This window comes from Leuciscus leuciscus (assembly GCF_965113295.1).
Source record: "Leuciscus leuciscus genome assembly, chromosome: 4".
Taxonomy (NCBI): domain Eukaryota; kingdom Metazoa; phylum Chordata; class Actinopteri; order Cypriniformes; family Leuciscidae; genus Leuciscus; species Leuciscus leuciscus.
In genome coordinates, this window is record NC_138728.1 from 40,553,749 (window position 1) to 40,565,760 (window position 12,012).

Consider the following 12,012-nt stretch of genomic DNA (forward strand, 5'->3'; position numbering starts at 1 on the left):
GTGACCAGCCGTGGAGGGACCAGCCTTGGAGGAAACTGCTTCCTCATCAGATTCCTGCACTTTCCTCATAAGATGCAGAGAGGCTTGTGTGCAAAGAATTTATGAAGTTTTTATGAAGGTACACGAGCGATTTCCTAGCTCCTCCAGAAAATGCCCCCTCCTGTAGCTATCCCCCTGTCTCCAAGTGGGATCTATTTCCCTCCATATCACAAAAGCATTGTAGGCCGAGACATCAATCATGTTGAAAAATACTGCCATGGGCCAGCGAGCCGTCTTCCTCCCACAGGTATATGTTGCAACAATCTGGAATATCACACACAAGCATACACAAACATTTAGTATTACTGCTGTCATCTTAGTGACAGTTCAATTCACTTTACGTGCCATTTAGATTAGAATAGCAGTTATTAAAGGTCCCGTTCTATGTGATCCCATGTTTCAAACTTTAGTTAGTGTGTAATGTTGTTGTTAGAGTATAAATAATATCTGTAAAATTATAAAGCTCAAAGTTCAATGCCAAGCGAGATATTTTATTTAACAGAAGTTGACTACAAAAAACGGCTGGATTGGACTACACCCCTCTACTTCCTTCTTTAATGATGTCACTAGAACCGTAACCTCCGCCCACAGGAACACAGGCGTATTGATGGCGAAATGTCAACAGACGTGTTAATCGGATACCGCAAAAGTTTAATTCGAAGTTGTTAGCTTGCTCTGTCCATTTCACCACGGACTGTTTTTCTAACCTGGAATAATATCAAGCAGGCTTCTCTCAGCGTTTCATACTGACGAAGGGGGCAATTTCAACTATATTCCAGCAAGCGGTAAGTGATTTAATATGGAAGTAGCGATCACTCTTCACATTGTTCGTTTCTCTTAGTAGGATGAAAATAATCTTACTTAAACTGTGATTTATATACAGAAAGCGATCAAAGAACAATCCCTTTCCAATCGCCCAAGCTGCTGTCGGTGACACAGCGCGAGTTTATCTGGACTCTTGCCAAAACTCGTTATGAAATCAATGACGCTGTTACACTGCACAACGAAGCTCTTACTGTATTTATATACCTCATGTTTGCATTGGTGAAATCATTAGTGAGAGTGCAGAAACTGCGTTGCAATGATAAGATCTTTCACGCGATCAACAGGCTGTCATCTGCTCAATGCTCATCACTGCAACCTTTTATGTAATGGTAATAGATCTAAATACTTAAAAAACTTCTCACGATTCGTTAATCCAGATAGCTGTAATAGTAAAAACGTATAATAGCTGTAATAGTAAAAGTTTTCCAGATAGTTCCACATGTAATGCCAGATATTTCATATGCAAGCATGTCAGCCAATCACAGCAGTGGGTGTTTACACTGAAGTCTCACAGCAGACACGCCCCTTCAAACAGAGTGTTCAAACCATAGATATCATATAAAGGCTAGATGTCTTAAGGCGGAGTCACTTCCGGCATCACCGGCGGCCATCTTAGGACAGGGCTCTGTGAATTAAGGTGAGTGAGCAGCACGCACACAAATCCTCTTATCTCGCTGAAATCTGGACGGATTTACAAACGGTTTGGTTTCTTACAAACGTTATTAACGTGGCTATAATTCTGAATGCTTAAACATTTTGAACATAATTATTCATATGTATGCAGTATAATAGCTACATCTCTGACGTTTATAACAAACCAAACCGTTTGAAAATCGGTAGAAAATTGAGCAAGTTATGGTTATTTAAAAGTACATGCACCATGTTATGAGTGAGCGAGCACCCTGTCTTAAGATGGCCGCCGTGTGCGGATGTCGAGCTCCATTGGCCAGCAGCGCGGACGAGACATCTAGCCTTTATATGATATCTATGGTTCAAACCAGGGAATGAAATCAGGCTAGGAAATATGCCTTTTATTTCTAAATTATAAAAAAATTTGATCTAAAAAACATACTAACATTATAAGGGCACCCCTGGAAACATTATTAAATAATAAAAATAATCCATGGAATGGGACCTTTAACAAAGTGATTATTAAATATTATAATATACTATTTTATACACACACACACACACACACACACACACACACACACACACACACACACACACATATATATATATATAATTTTTTATCATAATTGCATAAAATACTTTTTATTTTAATTCCAATAATAATTGTTATTATTATCAGTAATAAAAAAAATACAAAGTAGCAAATACCTTTTCAAGATTATCCACTCTACTTTTGGTCCTGTTGTAATATAAGATCATCTCTGGTTTCCTGTCTTCTCTTTCATGTTCTCGTTGTTGCTCTGGCTTGTTCTTTCGGACCGTTCCTACCATTCTTATTTTCTTCTGCAGGAGCTCTGTGCCAAGAGCATAAGAAGTAAAAAAAAAAAAAAGTCACATGTGACAATATGCCCTTGAAGGTCATTTATCATTTCGAGGACTATTCGCTTGCCCAGGTTTCGCTCGTGCTGTATCCCTGCAGGTTTTCCGGTGTACACCTGCATGTTAAAACACTAGCTGGTGTTTGCAACTCTTGTCCTCTTGTCATCAAAGTGTAAAACCCTTGATAGCCGTTTGAAATTTTTCAGTGGCATGGTGGTTTGAAAAATTGCCCTCCCCATCTCACTATGCCATAAACTACATGCAGCTTCATGATGAGATTTGAAAACCTCAGAAAGATCAGAGGGCCAATAAATGCTTGCATTTCAGTCCAATCAATATTGCACCATTCTTCAGCAAACACTCGTTGCCCCGCTAAATTCGTCATTTCAACAAGCATTTTTTGAATGGAGCTCGGAAAATGTTGTTTTAAAATAGCTAGATTTTATATTTTCAGCTCTGACACAGGCATACCTTGTGGGTCCAGGGGTATGTCTTCGGACCTCCTCTGCCCGCGCTCTCCCTTGTGTCTGTGAAGGATGAATCTTCATCCTCTGTTGCAAAGTTTGGGTCAGCCTCCGTAAAATCTTCCTCTTCAGAGGTTTCATCAACTGGGTCATCTGGCTCAGTGCTCTCTTCCTCTTCTTCTTCTTTTTCTCTAGAATGAAGTAAATACTCCAGGGTCTCCTGGGCAGTATATCTCTTTGCCATTGTGGAGAATGAACTGTGGGCTGGACTCAGAGTGGCATTATTTATACCCAAGTTTTTTTTTTTCACAAACAGATGCTGTAATTGGCTTTTGTTACTAGGGAAGAATTCCATCCTTTGATCTTACTCAAATCTTATTTTGATCTTTGATCTTACCCAATGTCTCCCCAGTATGTGATTCATTGATTTTATTTCACATATTCTCAATTTTCTCTGTTACAGTCTCACATTACTTTATGTACGTGTGTTTGTGTGTGTGCACGTGCCTATGTGTTCAAGAGTGCCTGTTTGTGTGTGTATATAAGTGTCTGTGAGTGTGAGTGTGTTTGTCTATTTTGCACTCTTGATGTTTTAGAGATTCACCCTTTTACTGTTGTGTGCTTTTTTTTGCATCGTGGCTGATTTGTAGATTGTACGCACCAAAAAATCTCTGTATTTTCGTAGTTTTACCAATTTCCCATTCATTTCCTATGGCGGTCACTTTTGACCGCGAAGCCCCTGAGTGTGACTATTTTTTTTACGACCACTTAGCTTTTTCAAATCCTGTCCCCAAATTTTTTGTGTGTTCATATACCAAGTACCATAAAAGTCACCAAGTTTCGTACCATTCCAATGAAGCTACGATTAAAAAAATAAATAAAAATTATGTAAAACTTTTCGGTCTGAAGTGACCGAAGAACCCCAGAGAAATGCACTGAAATAAAAAAAATTTGGTTTAAAAAATTCTGGAAAGACCAACAACAAAATTTTTATTTATGTATATATTTATTTATACAGCAGGAAAGAATTAAACAGCTACATTAAATTATAAAAATAGTTTCACTTTAAATAAAAAGAGAACAGAAAATGAAGAGCTGTATAAACTGTTACATTGTATAATTAATTGTACAACCCCGTTTCCAAGAAAGTTTGTAAATTCTGTAAAATGCAACAACAACAGAAATCAAGAACCTGTGATTTGTTCATTCTCTTGAACCTTTTATTCAACTGACAAAAAAGAATAGTAGCACACAGGATATAAGATGCAACTGCCAATAACACAGCTCCAGCTCCTGAAGGACTGGCATCTACCTGCATTTGAACAGGAGAGTGAAACAAGGAAAGTACAGGAGAACAACTTAAAAGATCTTTGGCAGTGTTAAAAGCAGTCACACTCAGAGGACCATACAAACTTTCTGGCAGTACTGAACAAGTCAGTCAAAAGGAGTGACTACCGTAGAAAAGTTCTTACAGAAGCCCTGTTAATACCCTACCATTCCAAGAAAATGCCATAACTCTCTTTCATTTTTGGGTGTAGGAAACTCCAAGCTGCTACCTTTGCTTCCACAGGCTTTATTGACCATGAACTTCCTTTTTACCTAAATAGGTAACAACTGCCATGGCAAACTCACACTTGAGCATGTTAAGGGTTAGTTAAGGGTTGGCTAACTCATTAAAAACTTGATCTACTTAGATGCTCTTCCCAAGTGTGAGAGTAAACTAAAGCCACGGAGGAGTTAGTGGCTTGACCGCCAGTGATGGAGCCGAGAGATCCGGAGACCTGGGGCCCGTTCTTCGTACGTCGCTAACTCAGTTAGCTGGATTTGATTGTTGACGATTTGGCATGATCTTGGATTGTTTGGTTCTTCGACGCACATCCTGGACTTGCTGTCATAGCAACAGGTGCGCAAACTTGAACCTGCTTGAACGAGCAGGCTTATTTCATGTAAACAGGATTAGACTGCGGCTTCATAAGCGGAGCTGATATGGGAAGTCCATGGGGAAGTCCAGCGCAGCGCGATAGTGCACTTTCTGAGATGTATATTTTTTTTCGTGACTCGTGAGATTGTCGTTTACATTATAAAATTGTTGGAACGCACATTTATTTTCGACTTGTCGGAGTCGGGCTTTAACCCTCTGAGGTCTGAGGGGTTTTTGGGGTCCTTGAGATGTTCTGACATGCCCTGACATTTGTGCTTTTTTCAGTTGCTTATAAACATATTAATGGCAAAGGTATAATTACACTCTATTTAGCACAAACAGGGCTACCATAATATGTGAGCAACATGCATGTACATGTTTGTATTTTTGAGAGAATAATGTTTATGCATGGTTATTGAAAAAACTAAAAACTAAAGTTTCTGAAATAAGGCCACAAAACACATACTAAATATGTGTCAATAAGACTTTTGACTAATTGATGTCTTTGCCTAGAGTTTTTTCTTCAAAATGATGTGAAAATCATCCTGCCCTTATCATTCACATAACACAATACATTGATTTAAATCTTGTAAAACACTTTTTGTTTGTAAAGGCAATATGCGCAAGGGGCGTCAACCATTCAACAGCATCATGCATATGTAGTGGTTCACACCTCAGGAGACAATGGGGCCCGCATACTTAATGAGCCATTCATTCAGGTGTGTCACCTATAGCCACAAGAAAGAATGCAAGAGCAATATATATACAGTATATATATATATATTCTACCAAATTGGTTCACAGTTGGAAGCATGTAAATTTTTTTTTTTTTCACAAATTTTGCTTGCAAATTGTATAATATCCAAGGAAAACATGTCTATTAATTGTGCAGTTAATTCTCATACTGTATTTTCAGTTTTGGAATATGTATCCTCTCCCCAAATTTGTCAATAATAAAACACAATAAAAATTATTTAAAGAAAATGCTTATATTTACCTTTTAAAATTTGTTTACATCTACCTTGTAAATATATATTTTTTTATTAAAAAGGTTACAATTACAACAACAATTGAAGTGTAATCTTTCTTTGTAAAAACTAAAGTATACATTTTATCATACATATTTCAAACTTCGAATATAGCCTACATTGACAAAACATATTTAACATATTAGCAAAAATTGGCAAACAAAAGCTTATTTGAGGTGGCAGATATTTTACAGTAAAAATGTGTAATCTATCCAAAACTAATCAACGAAATGTTGTCTTTCATATGTCTGTAACATAGGTCTTTCGTTTTTATTATAAGGAATATAAATGTTAATTTGCAGTTTAACTACAGCACAAACTGTTTGCATTGCCCTAAGATTATTTGCGAGTGGCTCTTTCCTTTACACTATTGGAGATGCGGAGAACTTGATGGAAAGTGCTGTCTGTCGTGTCATTCGGAGTTTACCTGGCGCTTTTAGGTTTAAAAAACAGTTTTAGGTTTTTTTGTGGCATTTCCAAGCCACTTAAGACCCAATGTTGTAAAGCAGTTTTTTTTAAAGCAGTTTTTTTTTTTAGGCTATCATAATTTTTTTATGAAGATCATGACCATGCCGATTACAGTATGTCACTCAGGCTTCACTAACGTGATTGGTACCATAGAAGATTTCAGTGTCTGATAAGTCTGAGGTTTGCACACCTGACAGGGCCTGTGACATTGTTGCATGTGCCATATTACACAACATAAATAAAAATAAAAAAATAATAAAAAAAAACTTTTCATTAAATGTTTAATAAAAGACAAATATGCTTAGTTCCTTGAGTTTTATTTCAATTGTTCTTTGTAAAGAAAAGCCAGTGTTCAAATGCCTGCAACAAGAGATATTAGACACATGCCTCATGCAACAAATAAAAAGGAAAAGTTGTCTATCCACTGCCCACCTGTAGGCCTATGTCTCCTCTGTCTGTGCAGACTCTTCTGTAGGCCTTTCTGTAGATGTGGAATCCTGCAACTTATATTGCTGCCATAAAGCATACAAGTATAAATGAAGTAAAGTTATTTATGCACTTGCAGGTAGGCTAGTTCCTCCATATGACAGTAATCTGAGAGGGTTTATTCACTGTCCAGTGCAATGGAAACAAATGGACATTACAAAGTCTTATACTTTCTTTCCTTTGGAAAGTTAGAAAATGTCCACTTACTGCACATATTTCAGCCACCACTTTCTTGGGAACAGATACAAGTGTTGGTGTATTATGTAAAAGTGCACAAAAGAGGAAAACACAATGTCATTACAATGAACTACACTCGGGAAACATGTGATCAATAACTCATGGCACAATATTTTTTACATTAACATAAGTTTATCAGTTTTCACTTTCACAAGTCAAAGCAATTCATCATTACTCAAGATTTAACAGTTGAAATGACTATACTACTAAGATCTTTTCTTTTTTTCCAGCCTTTTTCTTGGTTGCTTTTATAAACAGACAACCATTTATTTAACAGTTCCTTTTATAGAAGAGACTATAATAACAAAAAATTACCATTATGTAGAATATTTTTGTACTTCACTTTTATTTGTTTCCATGTTCTAGTGTGGTGACTCTGACATTACAATGAACAAAGTAATTATGCAATTATTAAAATACAAAAATATAGGCTAATAAGTGATAAAAACATCTAACATGGCCACTTCTAACGGATTTAAATTGTCTGCTACTTTTTGCCAGCCCTCTCTCCTGGCTTTTGCAGACTTTGAGGTGTGACTTTGAGAGGATTCTTAGAATCTTTATGAATACGGGCCCAGGTGTGTTCGAAGAACCGAGTTAGCCAGATCATGATTAGCACGATGATATCATCTTGGATGTGTCATTTGATCTCGGATGTAATAAGCAACGTACGAAGAACGAGCCCCTGGACAAAGCTGATGCGATGACAGGACTGGACAACACCGTAGGATCCAGAGGCCTAGGCAGAGCCGCAGCGGCATGTATTAGGCTAGAATAATATACAGTGTTATTATAATTTTTTATAATAAAAGAGAAACATAATAAGAGTCAATGAAAATTAAACTAAAGCTAAACTGAACATGGTGGTGACAGAGTGCCCCCCTCTGGAAAGGCACGGCCTCATGCCGTAACAGATCTACGGAGGGATAGGGAGGTGGACCGAGGGGCTGGCGAAGAACCAGAACTAGGAGTGGACGTATCATAGCTTGTTTTCACGAAAAGCAGTGTGGAAATTACAAAAAAATACTATCAATATTATTTGAGTAAAAGGTTAATATTAATCTTTTAAATTGTGTTACGTGGCTTGTAACGGACAAAACGTTACTTGTTGTATTATTGTATTTTAGTTACTCTACTCTTGTTGATGCCCTTGTGTGATGTATTTGGGTCACATGTAGTAACAACAGGAGCAGCTTGAGGGCGCTATTGCCTGGAGGTAACCGGACATATAAACTCTGCTACCACAGAGTAAGTCAATTCGTTTGGTAGAGGGAAATCAAATGGTTGAACTCACGCTACCTTCTTGCTCCTCTAAAGTCCTTTGTTGAGAACTCTTTGAGTTTCTGCTGATTGATTTGATTTATATACTTGACGTTGTGTTTGTTTCATAAGATCACTGATGTTAGTTATTTGCTTTCTTTCTAGAAAGGACTTTTAATTTCCACATGTTCTTTTGTGAGCACTGATTGGATACTAGAGACAGTGAATCCAAGTGCAGTCCACGCTGGCAACGAGGCTATAGCACATGGCCAGCAAAGTGGCGCTGAGGACAATGATTCATTGAACGCCGTTGACTGCGATCTTTTCTCACATTGTGGATTATAGGATTACAACCATTGCATTGCACTCAAATAGCCTTTTGGATTTGAAACTCATTTCATCCTCATCATCACTTCACCTTATCAAAAGACAGGACATTCAAACGATAAGTTTACTTCATCTCATTGACACATTATTGAAGAGACAAAGATCTTTGTAAATAAAGTGCTTTGCAGTTTATTTATTGTCTGTTTGGCACATGTATTAAGCACTGGTGAGCAATATAAAATAGGTTTAAATGATCATTTGTTCTGTGAAGAGATTTATTTATCAATACATGTCAAAAATCTGTTGAACCCCCCTCAGAGTAACATCTTTAAAAGAAAGGAGGTGTTACAAGCTTGATGCTAATTGTTGCTCTAATGCAAGTCGCACCAGGAGCTATATCTATTTCACTATCTATTTTGTTAAAAGAATTCACAAAGTCCCAAGTCTGCTTTTTAGAAAGGCTTCAAATAAACACTTCACAAAGGTGGTCTTGTTGGGCAAGCCATGCAATCCAGAATAAAGGCTTATAATGGCTGAATACAAACAAAAGAATAACAATAAAAGAAAAATACTGGCAGAAGTGTGAAATGTTTAAAGGGTAACTAAACCCCTGGTCAGAGCCTGACTCCACCCACTGTCAATATTTGAAAAATGCTAGAAAAGTGGCCAGACCCCAGCGGAGATAGAGGGGACGAACCGTGAGCGGGGGGGCGTGCACCTGAGACCTGCTGTCAGACTCTAAAATGGAGTTTGCTCACAGGGTCGCAAGACGACGCAAAGTATGCATCTGATGAGTTTTATCAGAGCCCGTCATTCTCTGGTTTTATCAAGTTGATGTCAATAGCGCGCGCTCTCTATATAGGCATATTCATATTTTGCCGCTATGTGAAAAAATCCAGCAAAATGCGCCGACGCGTTTGTCGACCCAGAGGATTAACTTTAACCTAACCATAAATTGTGATTAAAATATATGATCACTCACATCAAGACGCCGCTGCGGTGGTGGAGTCCATGCAGGAGCGTTTGTCACTGCGTCGCTTTTCAGCGCGAGCTGTGTGGAGAAGCCCATTTCCACCTCTATTGCGTTGGAGAAGCAATCCCGCAAAAATGCAGGTTTCACACTCACGGTCTTCCAGGCCAAGTGCATGAAAACACTGGCGCCTATTTTCCAAGTCTGCTGGAAAGTTATGCAGTCCAGCAGTGCTGTTCCTTGCAACCAGCAACACTACACCTACGTACCCTCCTGACCACTGTACACAGATAAATCTACGCTAGCTCATACCAAGGGCGTGGTGAGCTCGTACCAGGGGCGTGGTAGAGCTGGAACCTGCTTACGTCACCTGCCATCTTTTACGTTACTTGCCACCGCAACATCCAATAGGAAAATTCAACTGCAGTAGCCACCGTTCAACCTTAAGAGGGCAGCACTCAGACGTTTTTACACCATATATTGTAAAATTAAAACACTTTATACCCAAATGTCAAAAAAGTTACTCGAATCAATGAACAGCACTAATAAAGCCTCATTCTTACAGATCATTAAATAAAAAAAGTTGGTTTAGGGTTTAGTTACCCTTTAAGTGAGAACAATAGAACATGAATTGCACTGCTCTCCTCGTCAGACATTAGACTTTAATTTTGTGTTTAAAGGTCAATAAAATATTTAAGTAGCATCTTATCAGCCTTCGCTAAAAACTCACGACGTGGTTTTAAAATATGCTTCATAAAACACATAGTTTAAGAGATCTTATCCACAGACTTGAAATTAAGCATGGCCACACTTTTGGCTTCACTTTGTGGTTATAAGTTGCTATATTACATTCTGGGGACATCAGATACTTATTTTACAGTGCATCCGGAAAGTATTCACAGTGCTTCACTTTTCCACATTTTGTTGTTACAGCCTTATTCCAAAATGAATTAAATGAATTATTTTCCTCCAAATTCTACAAACAATACCCCATAATGACAATGTGAAAGAAGTTTAAAATCTTAGCAAAAAAATAGTTGTCTCAGCAACGAATGAATAGTTTCCTCAGCTACACTACAATGCACTGTCTGATGCAATAGGGCTTGGGCGTCGTGACGTCATTACTTGGCGTGGTCGCCATGTTGATTGCCTCCTTTACTGCTACTCGGACTACTGTGCACTATTTATAGACGTACTCCCTCTCAGTCGTGTGTCTTAATTTGATTTTGGCGTTACTATTTTAGATTAACTTTCCACCGCTTTCCTGCTTGGAGGACTTTGATTACAGATTGGCGTGAAATCGTGCTCTCACAACAACCACGCTGTTATCTTAAAAAGGCCAACATCACGGTAAGGTTTCCTTCAAGTAAGCAAAACGATGCTTTGAAAACATCTGTTTTGCTGGAAGGGCAAGGGGGTAGCAACAGGACAACAGTACAGAGACTGACAGGTCAGATGGAAGGGCTAACGTTAATGTTATGAGTTAAGTTATATGTTATAAATACTAAAACGGGAAGACAGCAGAAACAGAGCTCAAATATGTGAAAAACCCGGAAAAAACGGGAGGGTTGACAGCTACTAACTACACTTTTGAAACACATAGTTAAAAGTACATGTGTGAATGGTTGTTAGCACTAACGGTTACTAAACTAGCAGCTAGGTGGAGCGCAGCTTACCTTTGTCCGGATTACTGTGTTCCCACTGTTAGCCGGCTTTATGATCTGCAGCTCCTGAACCCATCCATTTGTGAACTGCACATGAGACTCCAATGACTTGTAGCTTCGGAACTGTTCTGAAGTGTAGGCGCTCACACCACAAACAAGGTAGCCGAAGATGTCTGTTATGCAAAACTGCGGCAGCAAGTCGTCGTCGGTGCTCCACTCTTTGTTGGGAATTTCATATGGATCCAAACCATTAATAGTGCCGATTTTGTCCACACACCGGTCCCTGGCTTCCCTATTTAACGTATCCCGGTAAATCACATCCTTTTTGGGATTTTAACATCTTTTTTCTTTCTTTTCTTTCTCCCAACTCTGCTTCTTCTCCTCGTTTGACTTGCTGTATGTTTACATTCGCGAGGCCATCAACATGGCCGCCACGTCCCAGAATGCAACACGGCACCCAAGCCCTATACTCTAGTAGATGGCTGCATAGTAATAATTTTCTCCCTAATATTATCAATCTTGCAAGAAGGTCATAGTCATTACTGCTATGCTGTTTGGAAATGTCAATGTTTAAGCTTTATTTTTTGTTAATTTAGCCACTGTATTACATAAATACCTAGTGTTGTGTTTGTTTTCTTCTAAGAGAGTCGAAAAATAAGTAGATCTAGCAGTCTTTAAGTCCTTTCTGTACGCAATCATGTTCTCCTTCCACAGAATGCTAAAAGCCTCTAGTTTTGTTTTCTTCCAACAAAACACTCCATTTGTCTTGCTCTTGCTGTTCTCTTAAGGGCCTGAGTGTGCTCGTACTATG

General features: G+C 38.4%; 1 long non-coding RNA gene across 1 annotated transcript; it reads left to right on the top strand.

The window, feature by feature from the left end:
• The first annotated feature begins 4,623 nt into the window (after positions 1-4,623).
• On the top strand, positions 4,624-6,301 carry LOC309496790. The gene is made up of 2 exons (XR_014205242.1): positions 4,624-4,961; positions 6,092-6,301. It is a non-coding gene; the product is annotated as an uncharacterized lncRNA (long non-coding RNA).
• Positions 6,302-12,012: the final 5,711 nt, after the last annotated feature.